This window comes from Panthera onca, chromosome X, assembly GCF_046562875.1.
Source record: "Panthera onca isolate mPanOnc1 chromosome X, mPanOnc1 haplotype 2, whole genome shotgun sequence".
Lineage (NCBI taxonomy): Eukaryota > Metazoa > Chordata > Mammalia > Carnivora > Felidae > Panthera > Panthera onca.
This window is the reverse complement of record NC_138357.1, coordinates 34,312,397-34,333,200: the sequence shown is the minus strand read 5'-3', so window position 1 is coordinate 34,333,200 and position 20,804 is coordinate 34,312,397. Positions and strand designations below refer to the sequence as shown.

At 47.1% G+C, this 20,804-nt stretch overlaps 2 long non-coding RNA genes across 2 annotated transcripts in view; one reads left to right on the top strand and one right to left on the bottom strand.

Moving 5' to 3' along the window:
- Positions 1–13,341, top strand: part of LOC145714650 (uncharacterized) — a 47,206-nt gene extending 33,865 nt beyond the window's left edge. The window contains exons 2-3 of the long non-coding RNA XR_014136918.1: positions 5,315–5,428; positions 13,105–13,341. This is a non-coding gene — a long non-coding RNA (uncharacterized LOC145714650). The remainder of the gene's footprint in view (positions 1–5,314; positions 5,429–13,104) is intronic.
- LOC145714651 (uncharacterized) overlaps positions 7,026–20,804 on the bottom strand; it is a 147,245-nt gene continuing 133,466 nt past the window's right edge. The window contains exon 4 of the long non-coding RNA XR_014136919.1: positions 7,026–9,397. This is a non-coding gene — a long non-coding RNA (uncharacterized LOC145714651). The remainder of the gene's footprint in view (positions 9,398–20,804) is intronic.

The window sequence follows — 20,804 nt, the reverse complement described above, 5'->3', positions numbered from 1 at the left end:
GTCCCACGGGAGCGTTCAGGGCAACGGGGAGGAATGGCCGTTGACATCTGCGGCCGGATGTCACTCTTGCTTCACAGCTGGTCATCGAGGGACCGGTGTGGAGAGCCAGCCCGCCTGCCCGTTCACAGGGCCAGGCACCGTGGGATAGCGGGACCGGGCCCGCTTTGGCCCCAGGCGCCAGCACTCAGGCACTCGTTTGCCAGTGCCACCGAGGAGGCTGACGCTCTGGATCCCGGGGTGCGGACCTTAGGTGGAGACCTCTGCTGTCCCCACAAGCCCTGACCGGGGCGGGTCGTGCCTTCCCCTCCAAACTCGTCCACAGGCATCCACGCGCCTCTCTACCCTCCCCCCCCCCCCCCCCCACGCCCTGCTGTCCATCCTCCCCCCTGGTACGGCCCCCTGCGAATGCTGAAGGCAGCCTATTGCCCCTTGTTCTCACACATGTCGCCTTCCAGAATGCGCTGCGGGGGGGGGGGGGGTGGTGTGGGGGGGTTGGGGGGAGGCCCGGGAGGGGCGGGACGTGGTGTCTGCTCGCCCGCCTACGTACACCGGGAGGGTGTGCCGGCTCACGCGTTCCTGGAACCCCAACCCCAGGGGCACGGTGTGGAGCTCCCGGACCTCCTTAGCCCTCCGTGTCCCCCGCCCCTTGCCCGAGAGCGCCGGAGGTGTCCGCGTGCCCTCAGGGCCCCGGCGCCACCTGGTGCACCTGCAGAGGTTTGGGTCTCCGGATCCGCGGAGCGCCCTCCTTGCCGTCTGGGGTACGCATCCCGAAGACAGGAAGTGGGTCCCGCTGGCCCCGAGGCCGACGAGCAGGGTTTCGCTGGCCTGCCGTCGCCAGCCAGCGGGGAAAGGGGGCCTGGATGGGGTGACTCCCGAGGACGATGTCCTTGTGGGCCGAGCGGACCCGGCGCGTGTGCACACCCTCTGTCAGAGTTGCCGGATTGGGTGCCGTGATGGTACCGGGGGCGTGCGTGCGGGACGGGGGGGGGGGGGGGGGGATGTGGAGGGACGGTGTGGTTGTGTCTGGTTTGGGACGTGGTGTCTGCTCACCCGCCTACGTACACCGGGAGGGTGTGCCCGCTCAGTTCTTTCTCACAGGCCCAACCCCAGTGGCACGGTGTGGACTTCTTGGATGTCTTCTTACCTGCGTCTTGCTGTTGAGTCGTTTTTGTGTCCGCATGTCCTTTGTAGTTAGGAGTCACCTGGTGAACCCCTAGACGTTCGGGTTCACTAGTTAGAGGAAACTTGGATTTTGTAAGGGAAATGTTCCTCTCCAACGGGCATTTCCAGGTGTTCCCGAGTGGCTCAGTTGTTTAAGCATGAGAATTCCGCTCACGTGATTGAGCTGTGGTTCGTGGTTCGTAGCCAAAGTCCGGCTCTTTGGTGACCGCTCAGTGCCTGGAGCCTGCTTCAGATTCTCTGTCTTCCTCTCTCTTTCTGTTCCTCCCCTGCTCGTCCTCCTTGTGTCTCTCTCTCTCTCACAAATAAAGATGAAAAACTTTTTTTTTTCTTTAAAGGAATTTTTATTAACAAATAGAAATCAGTATCTGAACCACGTGTCTGAACTACGAAGAAGGCACTCCTAGTGATTTGTGAAACTCTTGTTCTTCTCCCTTCGTAATTAAAATGGTTTTCCTTGTGTTATTTTTTTTCTGTGAGAGAGAGAAGGTGCAAGTGACCAAGGGGTAAAGAGGGAGAGAGCAAAGCTGGGCTTACCCGAAGTGGGGTTCAAAGTGAAGAACTGTGAGATTCCGTCCTGAGAAGTCTGATGCTCAACCGAGTGCGTCACCCAGGCGTTGTCTGATATTCTTATTCCAATTTACTTTTTACTCCAGCTTCAGAAACTGCAAGGATAGAAGGAAGTTTTTCGTCCCTTACCATGGGTAAATGGAGTCTCTGTTTCGTTCTTCTATTTGAGTTGCTGAAAAATACCCGTATTAATGAGTAAACAAGAATTACAAGAACAACTATGCCAACCTAAACTGATACATCATACCAGTACGTTCTGGCTTGCAAAGTTTCTGCTGAAAAATCAGATGATAGCCTTGTGAAGGTTCCTCTGTATGTAGGTAGGTGCTTTTGTTTGCTGCTTTTAAGATTCTGAGTTCTCATATTTTCATGATCATCTCTTGGTGTGGTCCACTCTGATTTCATCCCGTTCGGGGCCTTCTGTGCCTCCCAGACCGGTTTCTTTCCCAAGGAAGGGAAGTTGTAAGCAGTATTTCTTTAACTACCTTTTCTGTTCTTTTCTCTCTTTTTCGCCCCCTGCAATAAATGTGAATGTCAATATGTTTGATGTCTCAGAGGTCTAACGTGCTCATTAAAATTTTTTTGTTCAACTTTGATGATTTCTAGCTACCCTATCTTCCAGATTACTGAGCGTTTCTACATCTTCTTCTTTGGTTTCATATTTCTCTTTGTTGAAGTTTCTGAGTTCATCCACTCTCCCCTCACTTCTGGCAAGCATCTTTATGAGCATTATTTTGAACATATAGGCAGATTGCTTATGTCCATTTTTAGTTCTCCTTCTGATGTGTATTATTCTTTCATTTAGAACATATTCCTCTGTGTCATTTCGCCTGACTCTCCCATTTCATTTTTTTTAACGTAATCGCCATCCCCAGCGTGGGGCTCGAACTCACAACCCGGAGGTCAACCGTCACATGCTCCACCGACTGAGCCGACCAGGTGCCCCTGTCCTGTTTGTTTTTATGTATTAGGAAGACCGTGTCTCCTGGTCTTCAAGGAGTGGTTTTACGTAGAAAGCATCCTCGGGGGCCCAGAAGCACGATGTTACCTGAACACTAGAATGGGGTGTCCCATGTAGGCAGAATGCACACACTCTGACCGGGCCATGACTGCCAGGGGTGGGCCGGTGGGTGGGATTAGACCCCAGTGTGGTGGGCTGTGAGGTCCAGCCACGACTGTTATGGGTACACAGGGAGTGTCGCCCCGCATTGTCCTGGGTAGGAGGGGCTTTAGAGGGCTGCCGGTCCCAGCCAAGGCTGCCCACCAGCCATGTCAGAGTGGCAGCTGCACTGGGGTCTTCCAGCCCCGGCCATGGCTACCGACGTGTGCGTTGGGGAAGGAACTGCTTTGGAGGGGCTGCTTTTGGGGCAAGGTGAGTGGTTCTCACAAGGCAGACGGAGTGTGTCCGAACTGGGGCCCTCCCGTGTTGGCCCAGCTAGGCAGGAGGGCAAGAAACATGGCCCTGAAATTCATCAATCTCCTTTAGCTGTGGCCCAGGTACTTTTCAAAGTGCTGCCTGTGTGCTGGGTCTGTGAGCAAGTGAGTTTGTACACGAGCCCTTGAAAAGCAGAGTCTCCTTTCCTATTGTCCTCTGGCTCTCCCAGAGTGAAGGCCCAGTCTCGGAGTGAAGCCCTGCTGATCTCAAAGACAGACGTGATGGGGGCGTATCTTTTTGGTGCAAGTACCCAGCTTGGCGGGGATGGGGGGGGCGGGGTGGCTGATGTGGACTTTGACACTCTTCCTCCTCAGGGAGGACATGTGCACCGGTGATAGCCGTCTTGGTGGATACTGGGAGCGTGCGTCCTGAACAGACTTCTTGACGTGGCTTCTTTAGATCTTTAAGGCGTGAATAGTTCTGCTAGTGTTCGGGTTCTTCTCAGAGTTGCTGTACACGTAGTTGTAGCCTTGGTGTGTCAATGGGAAGAGGGAAAAGCAGGGGCCTCCTACTCTGCCATCTTCATCAAGATTCCCAACCAAAATTGACAAGGAAATCACGGTTTGAGTATTTATCTGAGAAATACGGGAAAATAAAAAACTAAGAGTTGATTATGGTTATATTTACAGAGCTTTGTTTCTCTCTTTAATTCAGAGTAGAGACTGGTGATATTTAACATACTGAAGAAATACTCCAGAGCTTAAGTGAACTGAGCGGTATCCATTTTTAATGGGCTTTTGTATGAGAATGTAAGCATATGGTAGGAGATCCTGAAAGACGCCCACTCTACAATTACAATGTCAACTACGGGAACGGCATGAACATGAAGGCTGATGGCCAAAGAGAACTCATTCTTTGCTGACCTAATGTGTGCCAGACGCTCTTCTTCATAATGGAAACACCCATTGAAGAGACGAAAAATGTCCCTTCTCACATGAGGCTCACATTCCAGTGGGGGAGAATGAAAAAGTAAGATTGATGAGATGCGTATATACCGTGATGGATGATGACCCATTCTGTGCAGCACACTTAGGCAGGGGAGGGGAGCAGGACCTGGGGAGGCTGGGGGGATTTGCACCTTCAGGTAGGTTGTTCAGGGAAGGCATCACTGAGGGGACAGAAATCCCGAAGGAAGGTAGGGGGAGAGCCCTGTGGAGATCTGGGGATGAAAGATGGGACGAGAGCGAACACCCAGTACCTCTTCCCGCCGTTAACCTGTTTAAATCTTTCAGCCACTGACCAGCGGTCACCTTCCCTCCCAAGTTGACACCAACAGGTGCCGTGTTGGATTTTGGCAATATGCAAGTGGTCAGGTAGGGCCAGAAGCACCGGGACGGTTTATGTGATTAGGATATGGTTTAAGGCCTTTTCCACTTTGAATAAACTGAGGCTCTAGCTACACACACTGTGTGTATGCTTCCATAAAATGGATCACTTCAGAAGACACGTATAGATTGTTCCTTGCTTAGCGTCTTGGCAATTCTGTGTTTCTTCAGTAAGCTCTGGGCCCAACGTGGGCCTTCAACACACGACCCTGAGATGGAGTCGTATGCTCTGCCGACTGAGCCAGCCAGGCGCCCCCCCCCCCCCCCCCCGCCGCCCCCTTGCTTAGCATCTTACGTGGCTCGGTCCAGTTTTGTAAGGTGTTTACAGGTAGCTGAGTAACAGAGCTGTACAAAACGCAAGGTGTCCCTTGCCACCTAGTGCTGGGACGGACGCTCATCTCTCATTACAATCATTAAGTTACAAGTGGGAAAAAATTTCCATATCCATGGATGCAGGGCTGACAGGTTATTTCATTAACCTCAGGGGCAGTAGCTCAGGGACATCAGCCAAAAAGAGGCAGATCGGTATCTTTGGCCACAAGCCTGAATCCCAGCAAGTTACAAACTGAAGTCACTAAATGGTCACAGTTGGTGACATCACAATGGATTTATAGCATATAAGACCCAGACCAACTTCAGGTTTAGGCTGATTTCTCCTAAGGGTGCGTGGTGGCTGGAAGAGTTTCTCTTACAGAGGAAGTAAAAGATTGATACATGTTTCTCTTTCATGTAGAATCTTTACTTAGAGGAATTGACGTGTGTCTGTGACCAGGGTAATCAAAAATACTTTCTTTTTGGGTCCTAGGTTTATAAGAAACGTGAGAGAGTGTGATCTTCAGTGTGTGCTGCACGAGCAGTGGTGTGGACCCAGAGTTCAGGCACAGACGAAGAACGGACACGGACTTCACACTCCTGATAGGTGTGTGAGCTCTGAGTTGCACTTTGACTCTGTGTTAGCCCTTCTGTACACAGGCTCCGTTTTCAAAGTAGGCCTCTCACTGAACTTCCTCTGGTAACATCTGGTTGGCACCGTGTCCACGCACGCTCAGTCGCTCTAATGATGACGCGATCATGATGGTGATTACGAGGGTTCTGCCTGGGGAACTGGAAGTAGTAACGTACCCGGTGAGTTCCAAACTCAAAGCCCAGCAAAGGCCATTATTTGACTAGCGCTGATGTTGTGCATCTGGTAGGGATGGAATAGAAGTTGTGCCTTGTGTTTTATCTCCTTGATGTTTGCAAGCATGACTTTCTGAAATGTTTTAACCCAGCTCATACCGGCGCCACAGAGGTTCTGTAGAAATCCTGTGTACGTTAGGTTTCAATGAGTATTATAGCTATGTGCTTAGTGCCCGAGGTTGAGCAAAGAAAGGCGGTTAACTTCAGTAACTTGAGACCTTTTCAAGCTGTCAGGGTAGCCTGATATATTTATTACCTCTAGCACCAGCAAAGGTGTGAGGCGATCCTGTTTGTCTCCCTAGAGCGCGAAGGAAAGGAGGACCCTCCTGTCCTGTACCGGATCTGGAGGATGCCATTGGAACTTCCCTGGTGAGATGTAGTCTGCTCTAGGGCCTTCTAGTCAGCTGTTTTATTTATACATAATCAGAATCTCTGTTGGGGAGGATCGACCATAAACTCACTTGTCATTTCTTTAGAAGAAGAACACTCTACCTGTCGGATGCCAATTCTGTGCTGTTCTTTTGGTCTGTAGCACAGGGCAGGCTCCGAGTAATAGTGAAAGATGACTAGCTTATTATTACGATGTATTCTTTTGTGAGTTTAATAGTAATACACATGTAGGTGGTTTAGAACGTTATACACGTTTGATGATGGAGCCCTAAGAGACCGTTTCCTGATGGTTGTCGTGGCTTGTGACCTCTTCTGGACCATACCCTTGGCGCTCTCTCTCCCGCTGACACGGGTGAGTGGGTCAGGGCTCAGCAGACGTTGGCTTTCTGTGCCCCGTGTCAGCTCCGAAGTTCTGAGAGTCAGCAGTGGGAGTGGGGAGAGAGGAGGGCACGTGGGAAGAGAGGGTAGACAGTACCGAACAACCCCTGTGATCCCATCAGCCTGCCGCCTCTGATTTTGAACAAACCTCTTTACTTCTCCGGGTTTTGATCTTCAGCTAATATGTGGGTCAATTAAATGAAAAGATCTTAAAAACGTATGGTCGAGGACCTTTCAGAGATGCACATGCCGACATGTGCACAAATTAGCAGATACCTAAGTATAAGGAAAAGTCTAGACCTCTCTTTTCAAAGCTTTTTATTGAAGAATAATCAAAATAGTGTTTACTTCAGGTACATAGTATAATAATTCCTGTCAACAAATGTTGTTCTCTGTACTGAAGAGTCTGGTTTTCTCGTTCTTCTTGGTTCATTTATGTTTCTTAAATTCCACATAGGACTAAAATCATATGGTATTTGTCTTTCTCTGTTTGGCTTCTCCCACTTAGCATAACACGCTCTAGGTCCATCAATGTCGCTGCAAATGGGAAGATTCCATTTCTGAGAGACAGAGCATGAGTGGGGGAGGGGCACAGAGAGAGGGGTACGCAGAATCCAAGGCAGGGTCCAGGCTCTGAGCTGTCAGCACAGAGCCCCGATGTGGGGCTTGAACTCATGAACTGCGAGATCATGACCTGAGCCAAAGTTGAACGCTTAACCGACTGACTCACCCAGGTGCCCCAACCACATTTAAACAAATCTAACAAACATCCTAGAAGCTTGCAACCGTACAAAAAGGACAGAGTTACCTGTAGTTGAATTACTTGTGCTTGATTAGAGGAAGTAAATGTTAGGAGCAGGGAAGAACTATTCCCTCAGAATATTGTGAACTGCCTGTTTATATCCTTTGCTCTTTTTTTTTCATTTTGCTGTTTATTTCTTATTTTTCTTAATTTTCTAACATTTATTCATTATTGAGAGACAGAGGGAGACAGAACATGAGCATGGGAGGGGAAGAGAGTTAGTTGCACATATGTAGCTGCTACCTCGGTGTGTCCAGCGGATGAGGTGAGATCAGGATCCTCCTACTCTGCCACCTTCCTGACCTCCTTTGCATCTCGGATCTCTCTCTTAAGAGCACCTCTACTTTGGGTGCTTGATTTCACTTCCGATTTTACAGACCTGTCATTCTAGTGCTTTCTATCACTCAAATCACACAGGCCCCTACCTGAAACCCTCCAACCATTTCCCACTGAAATTAGAATAACAGGGGCGCCTCAGTGACTCAGTCGGTTGAGCATCTGACTTCGGCTCAGGTCATGATCTCACTGTCCATGAGTTGGAGCCCCATCTCAGGCTCTGTGCTGACAGCTCAGAGCCTGCTTCGGATTCTGCGTCTCCCTCTGTCTCTCAAAAATAAACATTAAAAAATTAGAATAACAGAAATTCCCAAACATGGTTACATGAATAAAACCCAGCTACTCTTTGCCCCTCACACGGAGCTTTTGGCTATGCCAACTGAAGTTTCACTTGTCATTGTCAGTGAGTAGGTCTGATGAATATTTTCAAGTCTTTGAGCAACCATTATTTTGACATTTTGAATACAACAGCAATGGGAAATGCATAACATAATTTGAAGATAATAAGTAGGGTACAAATGAAAAACAATAATACAATTTGTAGACCTGTTCTACAGCGTGATGTCATGTTTGACGTTACAACCCCCAGCCAGGAAAAGAAACCTCAAAGGAGATGGTCATTGGTAATTGACAGAAAAGCCTGCAGGGGATCACATTCTTGGGTACGTCCACAGCTATTATCTTCATAATCAGAAGGATCTTCATCAGATACTCTATTATGGAGAAGTCCCTTGTGATAGGAGATCAGTTGTGATCTGAGAACTGTGGGGGGGGGGGGGGAATAAGGTGACCTGAAAAGCCTTGGCCAGTAATTCTCCAGCTGTCCAAACAACTGGAGGTGCAGAGAATACACAGGTCTTATTTTTGTAAAGGAGAAGGGGGATAGCGTCTAGCTAGGGATAGTGGTTTGGTTAAATGAACATATTTCTCATAAAAGAGCACCACTGAGTTGTTGAAAGGTTGTATCAGAAGGTTTGGTGCAGAATGGGCTGGTACATTCAAGTAGGAATATCCAAAAGTCTTGGCATAATGGAGATGGGACAGTTGAAAAGATTTCTATTAGAACAGGTGGAAGATACACAATTTGTAAAGAGGAAATCATATAAAGGAAAGGGGTGGGTTTCCATTTTTTGCTAACCCATTGACCCAGGAGGTAGGTGGTCAGCATAAAACATGGAAGGTTTTCTTTTTTCTATTTTTATTATTTTTTGAGAGAGAGAGACAGGGAGTGAGCAGGGGAGGGGCAGAGAGAGGGAAACAGAATCTGAAGCAGGCTCCGAGCTGTCGGCACACAGCCCAATGCAAGGCTTGAACCCATGACCCACAAGATCATAAACTGAGTGGAAGTCGGACGTTTAACTGACTGAACCACCCAGGCGCCCCAACATGGAAGGTTTTCTTAAGGCAAGAACATCCTTACGTTGAAAGTGATGGGAGGGATGTGTTTTGCTGTAACTAATGGAAATATTTGGAGGTATAAACTATATATAGGTTAACATTACAGGGTATTATTATCAATAAAAGACCTAGTAGGAGTGTGGTGACAAATCCAACAGTCAGAAAGGTTTCCAGAAGCAACAAGGGATTGTGACACTTGAATTATAGCATTGTTTTCCCAATCAAAAGTGGAAATGGAAGAGAAGCCTCATGAGGATTGGTATGATGAATCTTGTGAACATAATACTGGCCTGCTCCCGAGTCTTGTGAGAGGAGTCTCTGAAGATGTCATCTGCTTCACTTTCCAAGAAAGGGTTAGTTTGAGGTCTCCTGTTGGTTTGGTGGTCCAGTCAGATGTCGAAGCCTCTTTAAAATGAAAAACATGAACCCGTGAGCCTGTGCCTTTGAATTTAGCAGCACAATGATTGGTCAATAGTAGCTGGTATGATCCCCTCTCGCAAGGCTGGAGGAAATCTTTATGGAGAGCTTTCCGATAAACTATGTCTCCAGGCTGAAGGTCATGATGTTTGATGTCTTTATCTCCTAGGAGTGCACTGTGAAAAGACTGTTCTACCAATTTCTCACTTCTTTGAAGGGGCTATATCAACCCCTTAGAAGTCATCATCTTACCTTTAAGTAAAAGTTTGGTTCATATGCATCTTGATCTAATCTCATCAGTCTTCCAATATTCTTTCAAAGGGTGAGAGTTAGATCTACTCCCAGTGGGAGACACAAAGATTCAGTAGTACCAAGGGAAAGGCTTTTGGCCATGGCAAGTGGGAAAAATCCCAAAGTTTCGCTAGTTAGGTTTTTATAATGCCATTGGTTCACTATAAAAGGCTGCATGATGGAGGATGGATAGGCACCGTAGAAATGGTGCGTAATTGGCTAAAGGTGGCAAATGGTCTATGCTATCTATCCAGTGAAATGGGTCTCTCAGTTACTATGAAGTTCCAAGGGTATTTTTCCCAATTGGGAATAGTCTTTTCCAACAGGATTTTTCCTATTGCTTCAACTGTAGCTCTGTGTCAAGGAAAGGCTTCTATCCACTGAGCATACAAACCGTTACTAAAACATATTTCTACCTTTGCGATGGCACCAGCTAGATGAAATCCAATTGCCATATCTCAAAAGGGCCCAGAGGGTAAGGGAAAATGTCCCTTTGAACTATGAAGGGGCTTCCAGGGTTATGTTTAGGGCAAATCCGACATTCTTTATAACACTGGGGGGCCATTTCTAGAGATGGTTTCCAAAAATATTGTTTTCCCAAAGGACCATCTTGCCAATATTTCAATGGGTAAGTTCATGAATCCAATTAAGAATGGAATGGGTTCCTGGATGGGGCACCCAGGACTCAGCACTCCTACTGGGTGTTTATCCGAAGGAAATAAAGTCACTATCTCGAAGAGATATTTGCACACCCATCTTCAGTGGAGCATTATTCACAATAGCCAAAGCATGGAAACAACCTAGGTGTCCAATGGTAGAGGAATGGATAAAGAAAATGTGATACACAAACAATGGAATATCATTCTGTCCTAGAAAAGAAGAAAATCTGATCATTTACAACAACATGGATGAAATTTGACGGCACTGTGCCAAGTGAAATAAAATCAAACAGGGAAAGAGCAATACAATATGATCTCACTTATGTGGAATCTAAAAACTAATTCAAAGAACAGTAGACTAGTGATGGGCGGGGCGGGGGAAGTGAGTAAAGGTGGTCCAAGGGTGCAAACTTCCATTTATAAAATGAGTAAGTTCTGGGGATCTAATGTACTGCATGGTGACTATAATTAACAATACTGTACTGTATACATGAAAGTTGCTGAGAGATATTTATTTTTTAATGTTTATCCATTTTTGAGAGACACAGATAAGCATAAGTGGGGGAGGGGCAGAGAGGGAGACACAGAATCTAAAACAGGCTCCGAGCTGTCAGCACAGAGCGCGACGCAGGGCTCGAACCCACGGACCGTGAGATCATGATCTGAGCTGAAGTCAGACACTCAACCGACGGAGCCACCCAGGCGCCCCTGAAAGTTGCTGAGAGATCTTAAAAGTTCACACCACACACACAAAAGGTTACTGTGTAATGGTGATGGATGTGTTAACTAACCTTATTGTAATTATTTCATGAGCTATACATATACCAAAGATATACACATATCAAATCACGTGGTACACCTTAAATGTACCCCATGTTATATGTCAATTATAGCTCAATAAAGCTGGGGAAAAAATAGATCGTAATAGCCCTCCTCTTTCTGGTGAGGGAGAGAGAGACACTTTTTACCGATGGAAATTTCCTTTACAAAAGAAAGCTTGTGCTGTTTTAGAAGCATTTCCTATGTTGGCTGGTTCTCAATGGCCTTGAGCTTAAAATAGTCCCTATTCCAAAGAAGCCTACTTTGGGGTGTTTCATGATGATTTGAAAAATTGGGTCCATGGTATTTCCTTTGAAAAAGCAAAGCCCCCATAATTTTAGTAATTCCAGAAGCTCTGTATACCTCTTTAAATCTAAACTACTATCTGTAGGTGGTCATGTAAAGTTATGTACGATGAAAGATCCCATTATACTTAAAATTATTAGGAAGTCTAAGCTTTAGAACTGATTAAATCCAAGACATTTGATCAGTCACTTAAACTTTTGGAGTTTGGTAACTCTTCTGTAAATAGTGAGATGAAAGTACTCATCCTATCTACATTAAGTTCAAGTGTTTTTAGGTTTATTTATTTACTTTGAGAGAGAGAGGGAGGGAGCATGGGTGGGAGGAGGAGAGAGAGAGGGAGAGAGAAAACTGGAGCAGATTCTACGGTGTCGGCGCAGACGCCGATGCAGGGCTCAATCCCACGAACTGTGAGATCATGACCTGAGCCGAAATCAAGAGTCAGACACTTAACTGACTGAGCCACCCGGGTGCCCCTCTACGTTACAGGGTCCTAATGAGGATCAAAAGTAAGGCAAAAATTTTGATAAGCATTGTCCCTGTGCAAATGGATGTTACTTATCATTAGTTATTGGTATTAGAAAATAGCTCAGTCATCAATGTTGTAAGACGGACTCTTGGTGCTCCCTTAGGGATCAACCCATGACCTTGTATTGTCCATACTTGAACCAACTAGTCTAACAGCCCATACCAGATAGACTAATTCTCCTTTGCGTATGTTTATCACGAAATCTAGGTTCTCATTATTTTGGAATACTATTTCACAAGGCCTTTGATGAGGAGGCCAACTCTCCTAGTATGAGAGTATTAGCAGTAGTCACTATGGCGGTGCCTGGGTGGCTCAGTTGGTTAATTGTCTGGACTCTTGATTTCAGCCCAGGCCGTGATCTCAGTTGTGTGATCGAGCCCCACGTCAGGCTCTATACTGACACTGCGGAGCCTGCCTGGGATTTTATACCTCTCTGCCCTTCCCCTACTTGCTCGCCTTCTCTCTCTAAAGAAGCAGTCATTATGTAGTTTAAAATGATCACCATGGGGCGCCTGGGGTGGCTCAGTCAGTTAAGCGCCTGACTTTGGCTCAGATCACGATCTCATGGTTTGTGAGTTCGAGCCTCGTGTCTGGCTCTCTACTGTTGGCAGGGAGCCTGCTTTGGATCCTCTGTCCTCCAAAGGCTCTGCCCCTCCCCCACTCGTGCTTGCTCACTCTCTCCCAAATAAATATTTAAAAACTAAAAAAAAAATTCAGGGCGCCTGGGTGGTTCAGTCGGTTAAGTGTCCAACTTTCACTCAGGTCATGATCTCACGGTTTGGGAGTCCGAGCCCTGTGACGGGCTCTGTGCTGACAGCCTGGAAACTGGAGCCTGCTTCGGACTCTGGGTCTCATTCTCTCTCTGCCCCTCCCCCACTTGTGCTCTGTCTCTCAAAAATAAAAAGAAAATGCTCATCAGATATCTATACAAGTCCTTTGCATATAGTGTTATATCACTGAATGCTGATAAATTAATAAGTGGTATATAATCTATATGTCTTATAATGTATGTGAGTCTTAAGTGTCTATTACTATGCACTCTGGGCTGCATATTCTATGACAAGTATTGGAAGAGTGGCTTATTTATATCGTAGGAACATGGACTTGGAGGTTGCTCGTGAATCCCAGGACCTCCACCGCATCTACAGGCAAGAGGGGCATCCCCACCACCAGCTCTACCTGCACCACCTTTACCTGCAGGAATTGCTCCTCCAAGTCCTTCGCCTCTACTAAATGGTATCCATTGCCTTCGTTGGGGGATCGGTGATCCATAATCACACCACCCGCTCTGAATTGTGAAATGGAAGTACAAATAAATGTATAAACCTGCACTCCGTGTGTATTTCGTAATCTTTAACTTTATTTATTTTGAGAGAGAGAGAAAGAGCCTGTGTGAATGGGGGAGGGACAGAGACGGCTGGGGGGGGGGGGGGGACAGAGGATCCAAAGCGGGCTCCGCACTGTTGCATATTCGTCTTCTGCCACTTTGCCAAATCCATTTAACAACCCGTGTGCGTGCCTGCATATGTGTGCGTGTGTATTCTTTGGGATACTCCACGTATTGGAAATCATGTCATGTGCAGAAAGACTTGCCGATTTGAGTGGCTTTTATTTCACTTTCTGGCCTAATTTTTCTATAGCTAAAACTTCTAGCAAAATCTTGAAGTGGCAATAACAGGCAACCTGTTTCTCATGGGAAAGATTCCGGTCTTTCGCTACTGAGTATGATACTGGCTGTGGGCTTTTCACATGAGGAAGTTCCTATTTTATTGAATGTTATAAATGGGTATTTTGTCAAGTGGTTATTCTGCATCGTTTGAGATGACCATGTGGTTTTTCACCTCCATTCTATTTATGTGTACCTTACATTGATTAATTTTCTTACATTCCCGGAGTAAATCCTGGTGTATGATCTTTAAATACGCTTGGATTGTCTGCCAGTATTTTCTTGAGGATTTTTATGTGTACACTCATACAAGATATTAGTCTGTACTTTACTTGTGTTATTTTTGCCTGGCTTTGGTATCGGGGTAATGCTGGTCCCAAACAATGACCTAGGATGTTATGACAGTTCATCTTATGTGTCAACATGGCTAAGCCATGGCACCTAGATATCTGTTGAATATCTAAGTCTAAATGTTGAAGTGCGGGGCACCTGGGTGGCACAGTCAGTTGAGCGTCCAACTTCGGCTCAGGTCATGATCTCACGATTTGTGAGTTTGAGCCCCGCGTCGGCTGGGCTCTGTGCTGACAGCTCGGGGCCTGGGGCCTGGAGCCTGCTTCGGATTCTGTGTCTCCCTCTCTCTCTGCTCCACCCCTGCTCACACTCTGTCTCTCTCTCAAAAATAAATAAAGAGTAAAAAAAAATGTACATGTTGAAGTGCAAGTATTTTTAGATGAGACTGACGTTTCAGTAATTAAAGCACATTACTATCTACAATACAGGTGGGTTTCATCCAATCAGTTGAAAGCCATATGAGAAAAACGATGGAAGTCCCGCAAAGAAGAGGGAATTCTACCCCTACACTGCTGTGACACTCCATCTGCAACATGAACTTTTTCAGGCATCTCAAGCATGCCAGCCTACCATGCAGATTTCATACTTCTCAACCTCTACTATCACATAAGCCAATTTTATAAAATAAACCTCTCCTCTTCTATATATGGCTCCATTTCTCTGGAGAACCCTAACTAATACAGATGCATTCCAAATTTATTAGAAGATTTGAGGATTAGTGTTAATTGTCTTTAAGTGGTCAAATTTACTGGTAAAAACATCTTGTCCTGGAATTGTATTTGACAGGAGACTTTGACTACTTATTCAAAATATTTAATAGCTACAGGTCTGTTAAGATCATCTATATCCTCTTGAGTCAATTTGGTAACGTGTATTTCTAGTAATTTCACCTGTTTAACTGTTGGGTACAGTTGTTCATAATACAGTCCAATCACCCATCTAATTTCTGTAATATAGGCCATAATGTCCGCCCCGTCCTCACATTTTTAACTTCAGTGATTTCTATTTTCTCCATTCAGTGTAGCTAAAGATACAGAACTTTAAGTTTTCTTCATTATCTTCTATTCTGCATTTCATTTATCCCTGCCTTAATTATTTTCTTCTTTCTGCTTGCTTTGTAGTAGTTTGCTGATCTTTTTCTGACTTCTAAGTGAAAGGTTAGGTTGTTGATTTAAGGTCTCCTCTCTTTTAAACTACATGTTTAGGGGTGCCTGGGTGGCTCGGTCAGTTAAGGATCCGACTTTGGCTCAGACCATGATCTCATGGCTCCTGAGTTCGAGCCCCACATAGGGTTCTCTGCTTTCAGCAGGGAGCCGGAGCCTGCTTAGGATCCTGTCTCCCCTCTCTCTCTGCCCCTCCCCTGCTTGTGTACGTGCTCTCCCTCTCTCAAAAATAAACATTTTTTAAAAATTAAAAAAACTACGTTTATATAATTATAATTCCCTCTGAGTGCTGCTTTCACTGCAATATATACAACTCATTTCTTTAACGTGAAAAATTCAGGAGCACCTGAGTGGCTCAGTCAGTTAAGTGTCGGAATCTTGGTTTCAGCTCAGGTCATGATGTTGCAGTTTTGTGGGTTTGAGCCCCGCGTCTGGCTCCGCACTGACAGGGTGGGACCTGCTTGGGATTCTCTGTCTGCCCCCCTCTCTCTCTTCCCCTCCCCCACTCACTGTCTCTCAATAAATAGACTTAAAAAAAAAGAGCCTCTCAGAAAAGGCTGCTGAACAAATGACCCTCACCAAGGTCGTAACTGTATAGATGGAGACACCGGGCCACTGTCCCGTGGACTCACCACCCCCCACCTACCCAAAAGCATCATGGGGCACAATGGCAGAGTGACTGCCTGAGACTCCTGGAGGTGAGCTGGGCAGTCCGCTTCCCTGTCTCCTAAACTTAACGTGACCCTATCAGTTCTTCTTGCTACCACAGTGGCCTACTCCCTCTAGAGCCTGCTCCCGAGCTCTTACGCTAGATGTAGTACCTGGCTGAGCACAGGAGGGAGGCAATACCTCAAGGAGAATGGGGGACATCCAGGTCATCGTGACACCTACTGCTACAAATCAATGTCCTTGGAAAACTAGGATTCTGCCCCCGAAGACCCATATGGATTTCCATCCACAAGAATGCAGAGAAAACAGGGTCCCTGTTACCAGGAAATGCAGACTTCAAACAGAGATGTGGTGATGGGTCCACAGATGCATGTATTCCTTGGATGTCTATATGTATATTCCCACTGCCAGCAAGAAACCCAAAAGGAAGAACCATGACGTGCCCCAACAGCCCAGTAGAGCCAACCCCACTTGAAGCGCCTGGATGACTTTTAAGCCTCCTTGGGCCTTTCGTGATTCTCAAAAGGCTGAGAGGCTGCCCTTTGCAAACCTGCGTTGACATTTCAGGAGCAACAGTGCCATCAAGTGGAAGCTTTTTAAAAATTTTTTAACATTTATTTATTTTTGAGAGAGAGAGAGAGGGAGACACAGAATCCAAAGCAGGCTCCAGGCAATGAGCTGTCAGCACAGAGCCCGATGCGGGGCTCGAACCCACAAACTGTGGCATCATGACCTGAGCCGCAGTCGGACGCTTAACCGACTGAGCCACCCAGGCACCTCTAGTGAAAGCTTTTTGAGCAAGGCCTGCAGATGCTATCTGTGGATCCCCTGAGGAAGCCCTATGATGGGAGGAAGGGTGGGACTGGAACACCCAAAACATAATGGAGAAGACCCAGCAGCCCGGCAACCTCCATTATCAGTGAGGAAACCGCAGAGGATGGATAGAGCCCAGCTCCAGCTGAAAGAATGCTAGCTTGGCCAGGCTGTGGGGGCAGGTGGCCTCGGCAGCCGCCATGTTAAGAACCAAGGAGCTAAAGCTCCTACTCCAGGTCATCTGGCCTGTGGATCGGCACCTTCAGTCCAAAGCAAGTTTGGCCAGTGGGGCTTCTAGGGTCTCAGGGCAACAAGAAACCCAGGACTGGAGTGTCTAGTCCAAGATGCCACAGAAAGAAGAAAAAAAGGAGAGGACAGCCATCTTGTCAGGGCAGCGTTTTGCAGACAGAATAAAGAATCTCCTGATTACATAATACTAGACCCAGACAAGGAAGAGCAATGTGGTGTACCGCAAATTAGAGCTAGGATTGTTTACCTTTGGTTCCCACAAAAACAAAATCTGTCTCTCAGGCTTCACAGTATCCTAGACAACCCAAATTTGTCCCATATGACAGAGGGTGTGGATATCCACTAAGGATGGGAGGGAACAGAAACAGACATGACCAGGATCAGTACCTTGAGGTGGACGTCATCCCCCAGAGTGAGAGAATCCAGGTGTACTTTCCTCGCATGCCTCAGGAACTTTGTGGCCCGGGAACGCCCTGTGCCACGGCAACCTCCTAGTGTATGGGTATATGAAATGGCTCCTCATCTTTGTGGGGACACCTGGGATTTTCCACATGGGGTATATGTTCTGTGGTACAGCCATCGGCCTGGGCAGACAGAGGCCACTTTAAATTAGGGACAAATCAGACCATACATGTCAGGACCTGGACCCGAGGCGATGAGAAAAGGTTGAGCACAAAAGGTTCAACCCACATAAAGTTACATGGCAAAATTCAAGGTGACTCACAAGCATGAAATGCAGAGCAGGGAGCTGGTTTCAGCACCCTTACAGGGAAGATGAAAGCAAGAGGTGTGTGAAGAGGGAGAAGCTCAACCTGGAGACTTGCTCCCTGCTGACACCCAACAGGTAAGAGGCAGGCAAAGGGCACGAACCACCCCAAAGGTTCTTCCAGAAGTGGGCTATAGGGACAGTCAGGGTCTGGAAGAAAAGGCTGTGTGCCTGGGAGTATGTCCTGTCCTTGGCTGATATGCTTGATCTGTGATCAACTTGGGGGAGAGAAGCGTTGGGTTCCCTCAGCCCAACAGCCCTGAGTTGCAGTCAGTGTTTTCACACCTCTTGTTGATTCTCCAGCTGCAGGGGGGTGGGGTGGGGGGCTGGGGGGTTGTGGGGTGGAGCATGGGGCTGACACCTGCGAAGCCAGGCTTGAATGGAATCCAGGGCCATTCCTTCTCTTGGCTATAGTGAATCTCAAGCTTTTGGGAAAGCCGGAAGTATGCAAATGAACGGCCTGGGTGTGGGCACTGCTCTGCTCAATTCTGCACGTGGGGAGGCAGGCCCAGCAGAATGCATGGAGCCCCCAGCAGAAGGCAGTAGAGCTAAGTGATTCCATTTTAGGCTCAGAAAGTATCCCTCAACTGGATTCCTTTGTTGTGGTGAGGGCCATTCCTCTTCTAGACTCGGCTTGTGTGTTCTTGTTGGGCCTCAGGCCCCTTGGCACTGGGAGCCGGGCTTTACATCTCATTTCTGAGCTGGTCAGGGAAACATCATTCACCCTTTTCCATGGCCACTAATGGCAGCGGGTCTCCGGCTGTGGTCTTTGGCTGGGCTTCACCATGCCCAGAGAGGCTTCCAGGGCTCTGGGCCTACCCAGTCCAAATGTGCTCTCTCTCCTAAGGGAAGGGGCACGTGGCCAAATGACCAGAGCCCCCTGGCCTGGGCTCCTTTGGAGCCAACGCTTCTAGTCCCGTCCAGACATGGCAGCCACCAGGGTCCCAGACCTTGGCTCCCTGTGTTAGACCTCCAGGCTCCGAGACCAAGATCCTGTCCCTGTCTCTGATGCTTCCACGGCCCGACTCAGCTTTGCGCCGCGCTCACTCCAGTGCCTAGTGGACCTCTTCACCTCCTGGGGTCACTGTCCTTCTCCCACACTTCACTCCTTTGTCACTCTTTCCCAGGAAGTGACGGTACAGAGTTTGCGAGATTACAAGGCATTTCCTCCTGATGGCGGTATTGTACCAGAAAAGCGAACCTGCCCCTCCAACCCAGGCCTCCTCCCTCCACCCTTTGCTAACAGAAAAAAAAAAAAAAAAGGGCAACGTGTATAGCCTGGCTAACACAATGTGGCTCGCCATCTTGGCCACTTTGGGGTAAAGGGAATATAAGCCTCAAAGTCTGGCGCCCCATTCTGCATGGCCTCCTCTCTCTAGCATCCTCTTGGCCTACCTTCATGACAAAAAACCAAGGATTCCCCACCTAGGTACCCTAGCAGCAGACCTCAAGGTATCCATGGCTATTTCTTTAGCACTCCACATTTGTCTCAAACATCCAGAAACACAATCGCGGTAAGGAAGAGACACACAGCCAGCGCCCAGCAGAGCACACACTTCCAGAACCTTCCCCGATCACTGAGAGAGCAGCCTAAATGGGAGACACCTGGCAGCCAAACACTAAGGGCTGCGGCAGAGCCCACTCACTGGCAGTGGAGTCAAGAGAAAGACAAATCGCCCCACCAAGAGAGACAATGGATGAGGCCTCAGGACCTAGCTCTTCTCCAGTGATGGCCCCCAGGTTCTGGAGTGGACGGTGACACACACAGGTCAGATGGGAGGGCAGACTAACACCGTACTACAGATGCCCAAGCGCCAGGTTGAAGAGAGAAGAGAAGAAAGAAAGAAAAGAGAACCTAGTTCCACAGAGAAAGGGCAACTGGAATAACCTAGGCCTCTGGACCCAGGAAGAACCCACAGCACCTGACACTGGCTATTGTTACAAAAGAAATATAAAAAAGATCAAGTGTAACAAGACATTTATTTTGTACAGGTGTGTGGAGGCCAGGGGACTTATGGGCTGTGAGGCAGTCAAACGCAAGAGAGTGTTATTACTACAGAGCCTCATGGGGTCAGAGCAGAGAAAATGGAGAATGCCCTCTGTGTCTGTTGGCTTTCACTTTCATTGAACCCCTAAACAATTCATGAAAAAATTACATATGGTCCCCACTGTGGGGAGAAAGATGAAAGTCAGAGAGACAATTTGGGAGTAGCCATCACACAAGGGTAAGGATTTTTGCTTTGATTTGGAGAAATTTCTTTCCCCACTGGCATCTCCAAGGCAGTTACAGGGAAAAGTACAGAAGGGAAATTTTAAATCCAGTTGACCACTGAATAACGTGTGGGTTGGAAGCCGACAAGCCCCCCTGCCCAGTTGAAAATCCACATACAACTTTTCACTCCCCCCAGAAACTTAACTACTAGTAACAACTGCTGACCAGAAGCCTTTCCGATTACGTAAACAATTAACACGTATTTTGTAGTTATCTGTGTCACTTCTACATTCTTATAAGAAAGCTAGAGAAAAATGTTTTAAGAAAAGCATAAGGAAAATACATTTACAGCACTGTATTCCATTTATTTAAAAATATGTGCATATTCTGTTGGTGGGAATGCAAATTGGTGCAGCCGCTCTGGAAAGCAGTGTGGAGGTTCCTCAGAAAATTAAAAATAGACCTACCCTATGACCCAGCAATAGCACTGCTGGGAATTTACCCAAGGGATACAGGAGTACTGATGCATAGGGGCACTTGTACCCCAATGTTTATAGCAGCACTCTCAACAATAGCCAAATGATGGAAAGAGCCTAAATGTCCATCAACTGATGAATGGATAAAGAAATTGTGGTTTATATACACAATGGAATACTACGTGGCAATGAGAAAGAATGAAATATGGCCTTTTGTAGCAACGTTGATGGAACTGGAGAGTGTGATGTTAAGTGAAATAAGCCATACAGAGAAAGACAGATAACATATGGTTTCACTCTTATGTGGATCCTGAGAAACTTAACAGAAACCCATGGGGGAGGGGAAGGAAAAAAAAAAAAAAAAAGAGGTTAGAGTGGGAGAGAGCCAAAGCATAAGAGACTGTTAAAAACTGAGAACAAACTGAGGGT